Here is a 17324-nt window from a genome sequence, read left to right as displayed (position 1 = left end):
AGACATCAGCATTTATGGGATTTATTAATGAGAAACAAAATAGGATTCTTTTTGTAAAATGATCACATTGGTTCCTTATATCCCTGATCATTGAACCCTTTCAACTTAGACATAAAAAAACGGAAACAAGGTTGCGATCATTGTAGACTAAGAACAGCAACAAATGAGTGTAGCTCAGGTGGCAGGTGATTCCTGACCAGCAGGGAGGGCTCAGGGCAGGACTCATTCAAACCTTAGCTTGTTAATGCTGTCAGCTCGCTGTGTTAGAGGTCCTGTGTTTCTTCCATGCACCTTGTGTCTTGTTCTCCTGACATGATGCTGAGGACGGATGTCTGGGTTGAGAGTGGGTCCCAGACTCCCTCTACGGGCTAGCATGGCTTGGGAGCAGACTTAATGTTCACTCTCTCTTCTGTGATCCTTGCCACTGATCAACCGATCACTGATCGGTCAACTCCGAGTCGCCTGTCTGATAGGTTTGCTTGCTGACCTGTTGGCCTTGACTCTTCACCTCTGCTCACAAATTCAAATCAGGCAGAGAAGCTGGTGGTAAAGTGTGACATTTTTTCCGAGCTGTTTTTGAGAAACAAAAAGAGGTAGGGGGAGCAGGCCTGGAGGCTTTCAAAGGGAAGAGAGAGAAAGGCAAATGGGGGATTACAGACAAGAGTCATCTGGAAGGTGAATTAGGCTCCACTGAAGCAGCCATGCAAGAGCCAAAGGCATAAGGAACCAGAACTTGAGGATTAAGACAAACCTGTAGTCTACACAGCGTGCGCACGTACGTGTGTGTGTGTGTGTGTGTGTGTGTGTGTGTGTGTGTGTGTGTGTGTGTGTATGAAGCTGGCACACAGTTTGATGGTCATAAAGGAGCTTTAAGGAAAGCAGCTGCTATGCAGGTGACAACTCCAGGCCATGTCCTCGGCCCGGTGCACAGTGCACAGAGAGTTTCTTTTCCTCTGCCGTGCTCAAGTGCCCCAGGGTAGAGTTGAAGGACACTCCGCTCTAAGAGCATCAGGATACTGTCAGGGTCATCCTCTGACATTCAAGGCGTGTCTGACATGTTGGGCCTCCTCTGGAAGGCAGATATTTTGGGGAGATATGCAGAAACTTCCAGAAAGAAATATGCATGGTTTGAGTGGGGAACTCAGGTCTGCTACACATACAGGGCAGGCTCGTGACCTCCCTACAAGGAATGTGTCCACCCAGTCCTGCAGCTGAGATCTGCTGACTACAGGCAGAAGGTAGAGTGGTTGAGGCAGCGTGCCTACAGAGAGTTTTGAGAGCGGACAGTCTATAATAGGTATTTTCCCATCTGCCTCTTGGGACCTAGCAAGGCCTGGGAAGGTCCCCAAGGTGTAAGCAGAAGCCATGCACCCCATTTCCCCAAAGCCTCTCCAGTCAGTCACATCCCTCACATCTTCCCAGGCTCTGGATAGGGAACTCAAAGGGGCCGTGACAATCGGGATGCTTTGAAAGTGAACCCAGGCTTCCAGTTCTGTCCTGGGCCTTTGTTCTGCTGGTTATCGTGAGCAGAGTGAGCCACTGTCCTTAGGATTGCTAGAAAGCCTGTGGGAATGTTGTTCTCTGATTTGCTGAATGGTGGGAGAGGGAGAACAGGAGAAAAAGGGGTGGGCGGGGGAGGAAGAAGGTCTAAAGGTCTACATAGGAAAAATCTTTAGCTTTGAGGCAGGCAGGGTCTAAGTAAGCACAAGCCGATCTCTGACTCCGTAGGTCAACAGTTCTCCAACCTGTGGGTCTCAATCTCTTTGGGGGGTCAAAAGACCCTTTCGAAGGGGCCACATATCAGACATCCTGCATATCAGATATTTACATTATGTTTCATAACAGTAGCAAAATACAGGTGAAGTAGCAAGGACCAGAATCTTATGGTTGGGGGTCACCACAACACGAGGAACTGTATTAAAGGGTCACAGCAGTAGGAAGGTTGAGAACCAACCATCTACAGCCCAGGGTGACCTTGAACTTCTGCTGCTCCTGCCTTCACCATACAAGTACTAGGACTACAGGTGTGCACCGCCATGGGCTGTTTATTCTGTGCTGGGGCTGAAACTCCGGGCTTCACACACAGTAATCCACATACTCTACCAACTGAGCTCTACACCACCATCCCCACCAGACCTACTAGTAATTACACTCACGTCCTATGATATAATGAACCACAGTGACCCCCACTTCCCACCAGTGAGGTGAATGAGGCCTGTCTTCCCCCTCCCTCCTTCCTGGCCCTCCTCTTCTGATTCTGACACTACAGAATGCTCTCCAGGCTCCACCACGATGCCAAGGGTCTAGCCAATAGACTTCGAGTCCCTGCTTTGCAACAGCATCCTGACCAAAGCCAAGTTTGTGCGGTCACCCCGCCCAAGCTCCATCAGTCTCCAGACAAACACTGCGGAACCTTTTTGCTCTGAGACATATGTCCTCCATCTTGGAAAACCAAAAGCTGAACAAGCACCACTGAGAGGCACTAGCGTTAATTATTTGAGCCACAAGTATCCAGGGGTACGAAGTGACATCGGTAGTTTGTGACTAAATACCATACATCCTGAGATCTCAGCTTCTTCAGCTCCCTGAGGGCAATAGTGGTGACATATGACTGGCCTTTACCATATCTCAAATAGTCAAGCGGCGTGTCATTTATGTAGGGGACCTGCTGTTTCCATGACCCAACTCCCTACATTACTGTAAGTAGCAAGGAGACTACCATAGGAATGACAAGGACAGCACTGTAAAACAGAAGGTTCTAGATCTGCCACCTAGGATGGTGGTGGCAATGATTGCTGTGGTGACAGATTTGACCAGGGACACATGCCGATCATTCAGGAAGCATCCAGCTAAGCAGATGCATTCCCAGAGCACACATCTCCCTGGCGTGGACTCAACAGCGGTACACTCTCATGATTCTTGAGGAGTTACCAGGCAGAATAATGAATATTGCTAAGACCTGTCTCACTACAGCACGCGGAAGTAGGAAAAAATCAAAGTATCTTCTTGGGTTGTGATCATGACCTGTGAGCCCTCGAGGAGGATCGGAGTCCTGGGGCGTCCCTGTGCCAAGAGAAATGAGGGAGAGAACCAAGGGGCATGCATAGACAGCCTGCAATTAGGATTCCGAGACAAGCTTGCAGGAAAGCAGATTTGTGCCAAGGGGAGAGGTGACAGGGGCATCTGACCCGGAAGAGAGATCAAAGAAAACACCGTGCAGGCCCCCAAGAGGTAAGAGCTGAAGAATGAGCAGAAGTCGGCCAGGTGCATTCTGGGAAGAGAGGGCACATTTAAGAATGGTGTGCAGGGGCTGGAGAGATGGCTTAATGTCAAGAGCACTGACTGCTCTTCCAGAGGTCCTGAGTTCAAATCCCAGCAACCACATGGTGGCTCACAACCATCTATAACGGGATCTGATGTCCTCTTCTGATGTGTCTGAAGATAGCAACAATGTATTCACATAAAATAAAACAAATAAATCTTAAAAAAAAAAAGAATGGTGTGAGGAATGGGTAAGGATTTGGAGTAGGCTTGAAGTTTGTAGCTGCTTAACATGAGGAGACTGAACAAAGCTGGGCCTAGCATTGGCGTTTAGAGGTCATGAAGACATTGCTCTACTTCAAGACTTGCAGGCTGGATACCGTCCCTACCCACAATGCCTGCAATACTTCACAGCCGGCTGAAACCGGCATGCACTCTCAAATGATTCGCTCAGTCACGTGAACCCTGAAACTGGCATACAAAAGCCTTTAAAATATTCCTGTGCCCAAAAATACTTCATGTGGCAGGTGGGTGCATTGTAATGCTTGATTCAGTACAGGCTGGAAGATTTCAGTATAAAAGTCTTGGGCTCCCAAGGCCTAAGGACCTTGAAATGATGTCAGGGCGGGGCACACTGTGGGAGAGGCATGTGAGCATGAGAAGCAGCCGTGAGTCCTGATGGTTAGGAGACAGAGGTGGGGAGCCTAAGAAGTCGCACAGGCTCAAATGCCAGGCTTGTGAGCTGGGGTTGTATTTGCTGTTTATTCTGATGTGCAGGGCGTGGGGGCTGGTTTGTAAAACCAAAGCCTCATGTGTGCCAGTGTTTTACACAAGGTTACACTTCAGATTGTGTGTGTGTGTGTGTGTGTGTGTGTGTGTGTGTGTGTGTGTGTGTGTGTAAGAAAAAGAGAGGAGAGGCAGGGAGAGGAAGGATGGGAAAGAGGAGAGAAAAAGCCCATGTGTGGGCATGGGGACCCCAGAGCAGGAGATCGTGTCTTCCTCTGTTATTCCCTCTTTATTGTCTTGAGACAGGGTCTATGACTCAACTGGAACTCACTATTTAGACCAGGCTAGCCCAGCAGCAGGCTCTCAGGATCTGCCTTTTGTGTGTTTCCCAATGTTGGGGTTCCAGGCAAAAACTCCAGCTTTTTACCTGCGTGCTCAAGCCTGGGGTCTACAAACTGAAGACAACCTGCTGAGCGACCGTCGCTGGGTCTCTTCCTGAGAGAGGGTAGGCATTTACACGTATGCACGGACATGTCGGGTATGGGAAGGGGGAAGGAGGAAGCATGGTGACTGCTGTACCCATTAGGGAGACAGAAGGACTCAGGAATCAGTCATGAGGTGGCAGAGGCAGGGAGAGGCGTGAGACACAAGGGTGTGAGAGGCTTTCCATCTTTTTGGTTTGTGTTTTGAGATGGGTTCTCAGGTATGCTAGGCTATACTCAAGTTTGTCACGTAGCCGAGGATGACGTTAAACACCTGCTCCTCCTGCCCCTGCCTCCCAACTGTAGGGATTACGATGTGCACAACCACACCTGATGATCTTTTTTTTTTTTTTCCAAGATAAATTTCTTGGACACAGAGCTTAGATCCTCATATGAAACTTTACTCCCCAACCAGCAGCTTGCTATTATTTAAGTGATTTTCTAGAATATTCCATCTTCCATCCATGGATGGCTCGGTGTATCCAGAGGACACCCGTATCTTAGGGGAGTACAGGAATGTGGGTTTGCGACTGTGTTACAAAGGGGCAGGATGGACAGGCGCATCCTGTCGGAGCCTCGGAGACCGCTGGCTGTGACCTTATTTGGAAAAGGTGCCTCTGCAGGTGCGGTTAAGTTATAGATTTCAAGGTGAGATCATCATGGTGTCTCTGGCCAGGCCCTAAGCCTAAAGACACAGACAGTAGGAGGGGGTGGACCTAGTGGCAGCTGTGCGAAGACGTGAATGAGTTGCCCAAGAGGGAATGGACAGCTTGCCCTCTGCCGTCCTGCACTCACTCCTCACAAGCCAGACAGCTCCCCAAGCCCGGGCAAGGGGACCACAGTCGGGATGTAGAACAGTCTGTTCAAAGCCTGTTGACAGGTCACTCTGTAGCTCTCTGAAGCCAATGCGACGGGAGTGGGAACAAGAGAGGGTGGGGAAGAGAGGACCTGGAGCCTGGGTGAGGACTGGAGAGGGATCTCAGAGCAGGAGTGGTGAGGCTGAGACGCTCTGGAGACGGTTGGAAGGGACTTCCGGTAACCCCTGAATGCCTTATCTCCTCATCTTGCCACCCCCGGGAAAACATGGATGCAGCTTCAGGATTACCCGTGTTCCAAGTGGTTAGAGAGGGATGATTGAACGTCAGAGTCTATGCAGCCCTCTGCTGCAAAAGGACCTGCTGAGCCCCAGGAGCTGAGCCCCAGCTGTGCACTCTGGGTACAAAAGTTACGCTTTTGTAATTACACAAAGGAGTAGTCGATGCTAGCGGCCCTCTCTGAGGTCTCCCGGGCCCCAGGCCCCAGGCCCCAGCACAACCCCAACCCAAACCTCATGTGGCACCAATTCTGCCTCTGTAAGGATGTCCTGTGCCCCCTGGAGCGGTCTATGTCCCTTTTCTTCCCTCCCATGTCCCTTCCCAGTTCTTTAGAAGTTCACTGGAATCATTTGTAACCTACTGTTTTCTTTCTTTGATTTTTTTCTAATATTTATTTATTATATATAAGTACACTGTAGCTGTCTTCAGACACACCAGAAGAGGGCATCAGATCTCATTACAGATGGTTGCGAGCCACCGTGTGGTTGCTGGGAATTGAACTCAGGACCTCTGGAAGAGCAGTCAGTGCTCTTAACCGCTGACATCTCTCCAGTCCCTTTCTTTGATTTTTAATTCTTGAGTACTTAAATAGAGAGCCAAGAGCCAAGTGTGGTGCACACTTGGGAGGTGGAAGCAGAGTGATCAGGAATTCTAGGCCATCTGTGGCTATAGAGCCTGAGACAGAGGCTGGCTTAGGCTTCATGACACCCTGTATTAGAACATTAAGATCAAACGGGAGAGTTTATGGCTGAGGTCAGCTGTGGCAGGGCAGGGACCAGAAGGAATCATTAAAAAAGAAATAAAAAGACTGTTTCTTTTTTTCTCAGATGACCCTATTCCTTTCTCGAAAGGTTAATTCCCTCAACATTTTGTTTTAAGAAGTTACCACGGTTCCACAATACAAAATACAAAATACGCTAGACACAATGGATATGACAAGATCAGCTAGACACCTAGTCTACTTTCCACTAAATTCAAAATGATCCACCAGGCAGGCAGCCTTATTCCCATTGTTACAGACGAGGAAAACCAGGCTTAGAGGAGGGGGATTCCTAGCGTATAATAGAGCTGAGAACTCCTCAATTTAGATGAAACATGTGTGAAGCCCGAACCCCTAACCTCTAACCTGTTCTCTACCAGGGATGGATAGCAAAGTATCTCTCAGCTCTTCCCAGGGTTCCCCTGGCTGTTGCAAGCCTGGTTGATCACAGCATTGGGCAAGCCCTGTGTGGTTGTTGTTGTTGCTGTTATTATTATTATTGTATTATTGGAGTTCTGTTACTGTTGGGTTTAACAGTCTCATGAAAGATACCAAAGAACTTTAAAAATCTCTAAACTCTCTTGGGTCCATGAGCCTTGGGAAAAGAGAAGGAAAGAAAGGAAGAAAGAAAGAAAGAAAGAAAGAAAGAAAGAAAGAAAGAAAGAAAGAAAGAAAGAAAGAGGAAAAAAGGAAGGAAGGAAAAAAGGAAGGAAGGAAAAAAGGAAGGAAGGAAAAAAGGAAGGAAGGAAGGAAGGAAAAAAGGAAGGAAGGAAGGAAGGAAGCAAGCTTGCTGGTCTGACTCCATTGCTTCCTTTAGCTTTCTGTGGCCTGTGTCTCCTGAGCCTGCCTATTGCTAGCCCCTGGAGCTGTCTGACTCTACCTCGGTGGTAGACCCAAGGATACTGCTCATCAGCAAACATAGCTCAGCTTTCTTTCCAGGGGCTGCAGGTGATCAATACTGTCAGATCACAGGAACATGGCCTCCCTCTTCACTTATCTCCTCCTTCATCGGCTCCTGACTGCCCTTGCATCTTTGAACTGATTCCTTTAAGTCTGTTTCCTTAGTGTAAAGTTGACTCTGTGGTTTTGGAGGGCTAGCAAGCTCTTTGCCAAGTCAGATGAAAAGTCATGGTCTTTACCAAATAGAGGTGTAGAGAGAATCTCTTATAAGCATTGCCTGCCAATAAAAAAGTCAATGGCCAATGAGCTGAGGCAGGAAATGGGAGGTGGGACACTGGCAGGAAGAGAGGGGATTCTGGGAAAGAGTGAGGAAATAAAAGGGAGACTCAGGGGTGGAGTGGGGAGACAGGGAGATGGAGATGTAAACCAGCAAGTGGCTGAACTCAGGATAGAACAAAGGAGAGATTCTAGTAAGACTCTGAGAGATGCAAAGGAAGAAGGGCAGGACTGAGGAAGGTAACTGACCAAGTGGTAGACATAGTTTGAATGGTTAAATAAGTTAAGAGCTGGTCAGGGTATGAACCAAAGCTTGTGACCAGCACATTTAATATAATAAATAATTAGACTCAGAGTAACCATTCCAGGAGCAGGGGCTGAAAGGAAAGATGATGTAATATTTTTTTTACAAGAGGACTAAATGTGTCAGAAATGCTGTGAAGATTCCACAATATTCATAGTCAAGGAGCTTGGTGCTTGGATGTTGGTGTGGGTTTCCTACCTGCCTGATACTCAGATCGTTTGATGGTTCCATCCCAGAGAAGTACACACACACACACACACACACACACACACACACACACACACACACATACACACACACACATACACACACACACATATACACACACATACACACACACATACACACACACACATACACACACACATACACACATACACACACACACATACACACACACACATACACACACACACACACACACACACACACACACACACACTGTGGCAGCTACATGCCCCATCCTCCTCACACAAAACACATATGCGTTAAAGAAGTGGTTAAACGGGGTTGGAGAGATGGCTCAGCGGTTAAGAGCACTGACCGCTCTTCCAGAGGTCCTGAGTTCAATTCCCAGCAACCACATGGTGGCTCACAACTCATTTGTAATGAGATCCGATGCCCTCTTCTGGTGTGTCTGAAGACAGCTACAGTGTAGTCATATATAATAAATAAATAAATCCTTAAAAAAAAAAAAGAAGTGGTTAAACTGTGGTGTTACATTTGAAGAGTGTGGTGGCGTTCCAGTTATAGAAAGTGCAGTTAGTAGGAATTCCAGTGGGGTTTTAAGGAAATGAACCACTCAAGCTATGTCTTGACTGAAGTCCAAAGGCAGGGTAGTTGGCAGCCAGCTGTCATTCGTATGCTTACAGTCAGGTGGAAGCATTTGAATTGTCAAGGCAAACCTATGTCCCTCAAGACTCCCGTTCAGGTCGTTGTGACCATTGATGCTGACCTTTGCCCGGTGTTGTATTTCCTGAGCTCTTCTCTAAGGAAGATTCATTCACTCAGTCTTTCTCTGCACTTCTCTAAGGAAGATTCATTCACTCAGTCTTTCTCTGCACTTCTCTAAGGAAGATTCGTTCACTCAGTCTTTCTCTGCACTTCTCTAAGGAAGATTCGTTCACTCAGTCTTTCTCCGCAGTGTCAAGTGCAGCAAAGATCTGGTTAAACCATCCTCGCTTCTGTGCACCATGAAGATGGCCCCACATCAGAAAACAGCTGGAATTCCAGTAACAGTATCCCACTCCACTGTCCTTCTGCGATATATCCACCTTCCACTAAATATGTGTGTGCACGTCTATATATCTATTGGTATATAATTTATAATTTATTTTTAAAATATTATTTTCTATATATGGGTGTTTTGGTTGCATGTATGTGTGTGCACCGTGTGCATACCTGGTGCTCTCAGAGTCAGAAGAGGAATCAAATTCTCAGGAACTGGAGTTACAGATGATTGTGAACTACCATGCAAGGGCTGGGAACTGAGCCCTGGTTTTCTGCAGGAGTAGCCAGTGCTCTGATACAGCCCTCAACATTAGTATTCTAATAAAAAGCTGTTTCAAAAAATCCACTCAGCTCTTTAGTAGAAATAGCTTCTTACATTTCATTTATAATTCTCCAAAGGTTGTAAAAGCTAGCCATTGTCCTTGCATTTTGAACTGTTTTCCTTCCATCTATTTATTGGTCAAATGTGACAATCCTTATGTGGAGTCTGATGGCATCATGTATGGGTGATCGGACTTGTAAAAGTAACCATAAAGATTAGGGATTCAGAAACCAGGGGTTCTATTTAAGTAAGCTGGGAACAGATTTGTGGGATCATGTATGAGTTTAAGAGTAAAAAAAAAAAGTATTGCCTTATTTTGCTTTGAAATCATCTCCCTTTTGCCTGAGACAGGAGAGGATCTTCAACGTTGAGTCATTTCATCTGAATGCCTACTTGCTATAAGGATCTTTGCTTGTAGGACGCTGAAATCAGACAAAAAGTCCTTGGAAAGCCTACGCTTTACAAAGAAATGGTTCACTGTCACCAGGGAGCCAGACTCTGATGGTTTGGGATCTAAATAAAACAATAAACTTGTTGTTGGCTAGGGCAGAGCCAAAAGCATCACTTATTACATAGACCTGTTTCACTTCTCATGATGAAGAGATTACTAATTTGGACCTGTCTCTGTGAGCCTCTTTTATGCTCATATTTTGTGAAGCACAATGCTCACCTGTATTCCTTTTTCAGTGTGGGATCCTACGTGGCTGGACAATGATCTATAACAGGGTTTCATCTTTGATCTCAGGCACAGTAGTACTGTGCACTTGGTGAATGCTGGATAAATTTGTGTCTGGTGACACCTGTGTATGCAACATTCTTCCGAAAGTCCTGGCTTGGGGGTGGGCACCAGCAGGCACTGGCAGCTTTGTTATACAGAGACTGGCCACACATGCTGAAGAAGCCAGGACAGGCCTCTGAGATCCTCTGCTCTCTCAGCAGCCCCCAGCAGGGTTCAAATTCAGGCATTTTACTTTTCTATTACCTAAGACTGTGGTCGATGGGCCTCCAACTGCATGACCTGTTCATACAAGCACATACGTGTACTTACTTCCACATGGCAGAAACAAAATACAGGTATTTGGGGTAAAACTTACTACCTTTTCCCTAGTAAAAAGATTTCCCCCTGACAGTACAAAGAGGCCATCCAATGACAAGTGGCAGAGATCTGACCTGTTTGTGACCAGCCGTGGCTTTTGACCTAGCCTGCTTGGCATTGGGAGGGGAGGGGAAGTTTTTAATGTGAGTGTGATCCTCTGTGAAGGATTCACTAGATAAAGATTCTGTTTAGACTCCACAAAGTTTAAAACACCAGTCTGACTGTCCATCCTTTCTTCAATATCATTCAATAGTATTCTCCCCACAGGGATCAGAAAATAACTGGAGAAAGCAAAATCAGAATTTTTTCTTAACCGTGAACGCTGACAGTCCTAGGCATCGGAAAACCGGTTCCTTCTACAGCTGTGGATGCTTCAGGGAAGTTTAAAATTCACATTGATTTTATGGAAGGTGTCTTTAGAAACCGTATCAGAGCATAGAACTTGAAATCACATACGTTTTTAGCTAACAAAATGCGTGTTATGTTTTTAATAGCTCATGATTTTTTTTTTACTAAATCATATTAATAGGCATTTAATCTACTTGTACCCTTCTGGATGGGAGGGTATTTATTCTTGCTTTGACATAAGTGTATGTGGCAACGGGCCTCATCTTGCTTCCATATAACTCATGAAACGACTCTTCGTTTCCATGGGGAACAGCACCATGAAGGATGGTGTGCCTCGTAAGAGGAGTAAATCCAACATTTTTCACATACACTAAAAGGTGCGGTGAAGAAGGCCTAAGCAAACCAGAGACAGGCTAACCACCAACACTCTGGGATGCCCGGTAGTCCTCCAAGAGAGTGTGCAGCCAAGAAAATGATCGGCTCTGGTGCCACCGTGAGTGTGTGGAGTGACCCCAACTCTAATGAGTGGACGCAGAAATTGCAGATTTCTGGAAGGCACTAGCACTGAGCGGGAGGAGCCCGCCTTCTGCAGCGTGGAACTAGGTGCCTCGCTTGACCACTTAAAGCCCAAATGATTGACAAACGGTAAAGCATCTCTGCGCGGTTCCTTCAGGGAGGCCGTTCTGAAACAGTGTGGTTTCTGTTGTTGTTGCTGCCATTTCTTTCTCTTTTTTATCCTATGAAGAACTGATTTACCAAAGGAACTGCTTCAGACTATTCACCTCATCTGAATAAAATCACCAACCCAGAACTCAGGCGAGAGGCTGGCTCTTACAAAACCAAGCAACCCATGCGGAGGCCACTGCCCAATGGTTCCAGCATGTCAGAGACACCCAAAGCTGTCTGAAAAAACAACCTTTGAGGTCTCTCCAGAGAGAGGACCTGTGAAAGGCTTCCTTTGCTGCGGAGTGCGGGGTAGGGTAGCACTCAGGGAATATAGCGAGCACAGGGGACCGGGCGGATGCTGGCAGGAAATGGAGCTTTCTGAGATCAACCAGCCATGATGTCACCAACCCCACCACTAAGACAGTTGTCCTTGGATGCTCGAAAGAGAGCTTTTCTCATGCGTGACCCCTCAGTGCATGTGACCTTCAGAAACGCATCTCCAGCTAAGTGCTGACCGCCTATGTGCTTGGCTTTTGAAGTCATGAGCTCAGTTTTAAGTCCCTTACCATTCTACTTTGCCCCATCACTCTACCTATGGAAGGAACCTTTCAGGACCTGCTCTGCTTCCCCCGGTTTAAAGGTTTAACAATCAAAGGGCAGGACTGTAGAAGGCATCTATTGCTCCAGCCACTTGACACTTTAGTTAAGTAGGACAGGATTGCACCCAGGAGTTTTAAGATCAGCCTGGGCAACATAGTAATATCCCGTGTTTGTTAGCAAAAAAGATGGCTGCAGAGAGCCTATCTTATGTCTGTATGGATGTGGCACCTATCAATAATAAATCTGATGGCCTATGGCATAGGGAGCAAATAGGAAGTGGGACATCTGGGAGGAGAATTCTGGGATAGAGCCAGGCAGGAGATTTGCCCCGGAAAATGTGAGGAGACAGATGAACAGTACCCAAGCACAGGTAACCAGTCATGTGGCGGGATATAGGTTAAAATAAATGGGTTATCTAAGTTATGATCTAGTCAGAATAGGGCCTGGCTATATGCCCAAGGTATCAGTAAACATATTTTGAGTCTGAGTCTTATTTTTGTGAGCATGGGGCTGGGAGGAAGAACCGGGATCTACTGCTACAGACAGTCGAATCAGTTTGTGTGTGTAAGCCATAGATTAACCTGGGCCGTTGTCCCTCAATGTGTGTGTGTGGTGGGGGGCAGCTGTCCACCATATTTTTTAAAACATGGTCTCTTATTGGGATTTGGAGCTTACTGACTAGGCTGGCTGGCCTACAGACACCAGAGGTCTCCTTGTCTCTAGCTCCCTGGCACTGGGATATGAAAGCACATCACCCAACCAGGGGCTTTTTACACGGATGCTGAGGACCAATCTCAAGTCCTTCTACTTGTGTGGCCATCGCTTCCTGACTAAGCCAACTCCCCAGCCCCCCAAATTCCCAAATCGTATGCTCATATATGCACTAGACTACCCTGGTGAACCCCAATCTGTGTTGTTTCTTCGTTGGGGATAAGGATTAGGTACCAGGAGGAAGATGCTAGGTGGGTAGTGCACCTGTGCATTGCAGGATTAACTACGAAGACAGAAAGCGATTCTTTCTTATTGCCACAGCAGGTTTAAGTAAGAGTGCCAAGCAAGATGTGCACACGCTTCCGAAGACTGGCATGTTTGGACTTTGGGGGAGCTGTTTTCTTTCTTAACTTCAGTATGCTGGAATACATAAGGTGACACCCCAACATGCTGGAGTGTCAAACAAAGATGCTCTGAAAAGCTCACACCGTGTCACTCTGTCAGCCATAGCCTCTTCCAGGTTCCAGCTCATTAGCAGAAACTACGGCCCAGCCAAGACGTAGCATAATCGCACTATGATTCGTTTAATAGCAAATGTAAGCACTCGAGGAAGCCTTGCTACAGTCCTTGGGAGATAACTTTAGCCCATGTTGCAATGCATATTCAAAAAGACTTTGGCATCCAAAGATCTCTGGGTCTTCCAGGAAATCATAGAAGAGTGGCTGTTCAAATTTGGAAACTGTCAGTCATCCAGTGAAAAAGACGGGGGTTGGGGGTGGGGCTTGAAAGATGAATGCATCTTTGTATAGACACCGGTGCGACAGCAGGGGCGCCAGGCAAAGGTAAATTTCGACTTATGTACCCAACACGGCAAAAGAAAGGACTTGCAACCAAAACGAGTTTCAGCTTTTATTATGAATGTCCAAAGTGAGATCATACTGTTGGAGGTTAGAGTTCTCATTGATTACATTCCAAGGGACCACAGATAAAGAATTCCAAGCACTTTAATTTTTTTGACAAAACAAGCAAAAGAATAATTAAAAATAATCTCTTTTGGGTATAAACGGTGCTCACATTTGAATTTTTAAGTCCCCCCCCCAGGTATCGTGTGAACACTGGTGGTCGTCAAAGGCAGAAATCAGGTCTGGTGCAGCAGACTGTCACCATCTCTGCCTCAATTCATGAAGTGCGGTAAACTACCATGCAGTAGGCCTGATTATCAGTTTCCCTTCCTGTCCCACAAGGTTTCTCATCTCGGCCAGCACGCCTGCTGCGTGCATGACAGGACAAGAAGGCCGGAGCAAAAGGTTCAGGGTGGTGTGCTGAACCCTGGATTTTTCTCAAAGATGCATTAAAAAGGATTTTTAAAAAAAATGAAACTCTGAACAACTTTCAGAGTTTTTGAGTGCTCACGAAAGTAAGTAATAACAATGGACTGAAGCCACGGCCAGGCTTTTGTACATGGCTTTCCAGTAGTAGTAAGCTACTGTGTTCAAGGAAAAAAAAGATCGCTGGTGTAGTAAGTAACACTATGGTTCTGGCCGGCTGTACGACTCTCCGGGGAGGGTTTCCTCGCCCTCCTGTCCTTCCCATCAGGCACCGGGCGATGCTACTGATGGAGTTCGTCCGCCAGTGATTCCCCAACTAGTTGTGGGCAGTGGGAGTGCGTATCTCTTACGGATGTAATACTGTTCGTCTGAGTGGATCCTCAAAAAGAACAACTATGAACTAGAAACTCATAGAGTTTGTGTCTAGAATTTATAAAATTAAACCTGCTCCGACAGGTAATAGAGGGAGGCATGCGTGTGACCTCTGCATTCAATCGGAAACCGCGCCTGAGAGCACAGAGCCTTCTCAACAGGCAACGGCGGGGCTCCTTTTAATGCTTCCGCTGTGACGCTCATTAGAACTTTGAAGCACGTCTGTCTCACTTATTTCTACAAGGCCTGGGACACTGGAAGCTGCCAGGACTTCATTCATCACCTTGCCTGTTGACAAAAGGAACAATAATGTCATCACTGGTAAATGGAATAACTTTCCTATTTTTTTTTTAATTTATTCCCCTAAGAAGACATGGTGTCAACACCAATGCAAATGCTTTGATGTTTTGATGACTTTCTATGCCCAGAACTGCTATGCTTTCTTCTGGTAGAGCAGAAATAGGAGACAGACTTTCTCCCAAATAGGCAGGTCTAGGCTCCAAGTACACCTCCACCAAGGACTAATATGGTCCCTGCCATTATGTTACCTTAATCCCTTCACACACGCACTGAAAGTATATTGACCTAAAGTATATGCCTCAGTATTAGCCTTGGCTATCCAAGGCTAACTTCTAATACGTGCATATACTCCTGTCTTCTGAGATCCCTACAGAGCACAGCCTGGTCAGGCCATGTCAACCTTTGTGGATGGCCAGGCTTACAACTCAAACCATGCTTTGCTTTGCGTCCAGAATCAGCTTAATTCAGAGAAGCCTCAACATATATGCTACCTTAAGGAAATTAAGACTTCATAAATGATAGTATGGTTAAGCTTATAAGAGTGAAAATTCTGGAATTCTCCCATCTGTTTTCCTATCTTTTGCTATGACCTTTCCAAAAAAAAAAAAAAAAAGCAAGCAGGATGAGAATGAAATAAAATGCAAGGAACAAAGAGAGGCGTGGATGGTGGGCCAACAGCTCTTATAGCATGGTGCTTGCTTTCTGAAGTCAGCTCCCATTTATGAGCCTGCTGGCTCTTACAACAGAGAACCCAGCTTCCCGAGGCAGCCAAATTGGGATTGCGCTGGAGGCTGGCTCAGCGTTAGGCAAACGAAGCCCTAGACTGGGGTGGCAACCAAGCATTCTTTTTCTGGACCAGTTCTCCCTTCGTAGCACTGAATACGGGCAGGATCGCTACCCAGTACCCGTTACTTCTGTGTACCTTTGCCAACAGTGTTAGTGCTCGTAGATTACCGGCCTTACAGAAAATCCTTAGGAAGACAGATGTCCACAGAGAAACGGATGCCAGACACATCTTGCCCAGTATCCCACAGAGGAAGGCTGGGCCACAGCACCAAGCTTTGATCACACAGCCTCGAAGTCCTCTACGGCTTGTGCCTAATCTGCGTGTGCCGTGGCCTGCCACATAGAGTCTCTGTGGCCCCGTGGGTATCAGATCCAACAGAAGCAGCCAGGCCTGAAGCCTGGCCACAAGAAAGGAAACTCTCCTGGGTGTGTTGACGCATAGCCCAGAAGGCTGAGGCAGGAGGACTGAGAGTGTGAGGTGAGTCTGGGCTACAAGTAACACCGTCTCTAGCAAACAAGCAAAAAACCAAAAACCAAACAAAAACAAAACAAAACAAAACAAAACAAAAACAAAAACAAGAAATAAACCCCAGACTGTCCAAACCAGGAAACCCTGGCTGCTTCGTAAAGTCACAGCTGCAGGAATTCAAAACATCAATGTCTTCCCATTACATTAAGAGCTTGGCCCACGATGAGATTCTGTGAAGAAATTAATTCTCACATAATCAGGGGTTTCTTGTCATGTTACCCAGGGTGGCTCATGACTCACCAAGACATCACCTATAATTTCACAATGAATAAAGAATGGGGACCAGAATTGGGAACACAGGTACAGAGGGCATGACCTTTTCTTTGAAATAAATCTGAGAAGGAGCAGGTTCCGGGGTGCCAGTGATACCCGGGTGACACAGTGTTTTAGAACGGGTTTTCCTAGATTGGTAATGTGTCTGCCTCTGTGTCTCACTTGGGTAAGCACAGCTACTGACCTTCTGCCATAAAGGTTAGTGGAGAGGAATGTGCTTCGTGCCCAGATGACACTTGGTGGAGAGTGGTTGCCAGGGAGTCTTCAGTACCAACCTAAACAGACCTGGAGGGAGGCATAGTCGGGAACCTCCCCCTATCAGAGGAGCAAACAGGTTCCCTGACATCAAATAACCAAGACAAGAGGAAACACCTTGACAGTGTCAGGGACTGGATCTCCAGCTAAGCATGTCTGGCCCTGTATTTCTGTGTCATTCCTATCAAAGTCCATTCCCCTGACAACACATGGAAATGGCACAGACACCAGACACCGTGATTCATGGGTGCTGAGGGCCATGAGGCTCAGCCACCTCCATGTACCCTGTACTGTCCATTACTACACAGGTCCAGTGGTAGAGACATTGGCTAGGTGGCCAGGTCCCCAAGTCAAAGACACCAAGCAGAAGAGGACGACTGAGGAAGAACCTGGCAAAGATGTGCCCCACCTTAGGGACATGACTCCAAGGGGACCAATAGCATGGAGAAACAGAAGTCTTTCACCCACATATTATTGGGAGAACCCTGTGGTCTAGTTGGTTTTCCCATCTTAACCAATGGCCCTATCGGCAGGCTGTAACTGTATATAACCTCAGAGTCATTTCTAAGTTACAGCCAAGAAGAGAGAGGGCAGGGTGTACTGGCAGGGTTTTGTGTGTCAACTTAACAGAAGCTGGAGTTCTCACAGAAAAAGGAGCCTCCCTTGAGGAAATGCCTCCATGAGATCCAGCTGTAGGGCATTTCT

The 17324-nt window shown here is 46.7% G+C and overlaps 1 protein-coding gene across 18 annotated transcripts in view; it reads right to left on the bottom strand.

Annotated features, from left to right (window-relative positions):
- The window catches only part of Scaf8 (SR-related CTD-associated factor 8), a 187811-nt gene that overhangs the window by 46325 nt on the left and 124162 nt on the right, over window positions 1–17324 (bottom strand). For 11 of the 18 annotated variants that reach the window (XR_015658408.1, XM_087616176.1, NM_001428712.1 and 8 more), the window contains one exon: window positions 13672–14764. The exons of the other annotated variants lie outside the window; for them this stretch is intronic. The gene's annotated coding sequence lies outside the window, so the exon portion shown is untranslated. Of the gene's footprint in view, window positions 1–13671; window positions 14765–17324 lie in introns of those variants that run through there. 18 annotated transcript variants of the gene reach the window in all.

This window comes from Rattus norvegicus, chromosome 1 (genome assembly GCF_021556685.1).
Source record: "Rattus norvegicus strain SHRSP/BbbUtx chromosome 1, alternate assembly SHRSP_T2T, whole genome shotgun sequence".
NCBI classification, from domain to species: Eukaryota; Metazoa; Chordata; class Mammalia; order Rodentia; family Muridae; genus Rattus; species Rattus norvegicus.
Note: the sequence above shows the minus strand (reverse complement) of the source record. Positions and strands in the feature narration are given on the sequence as shown.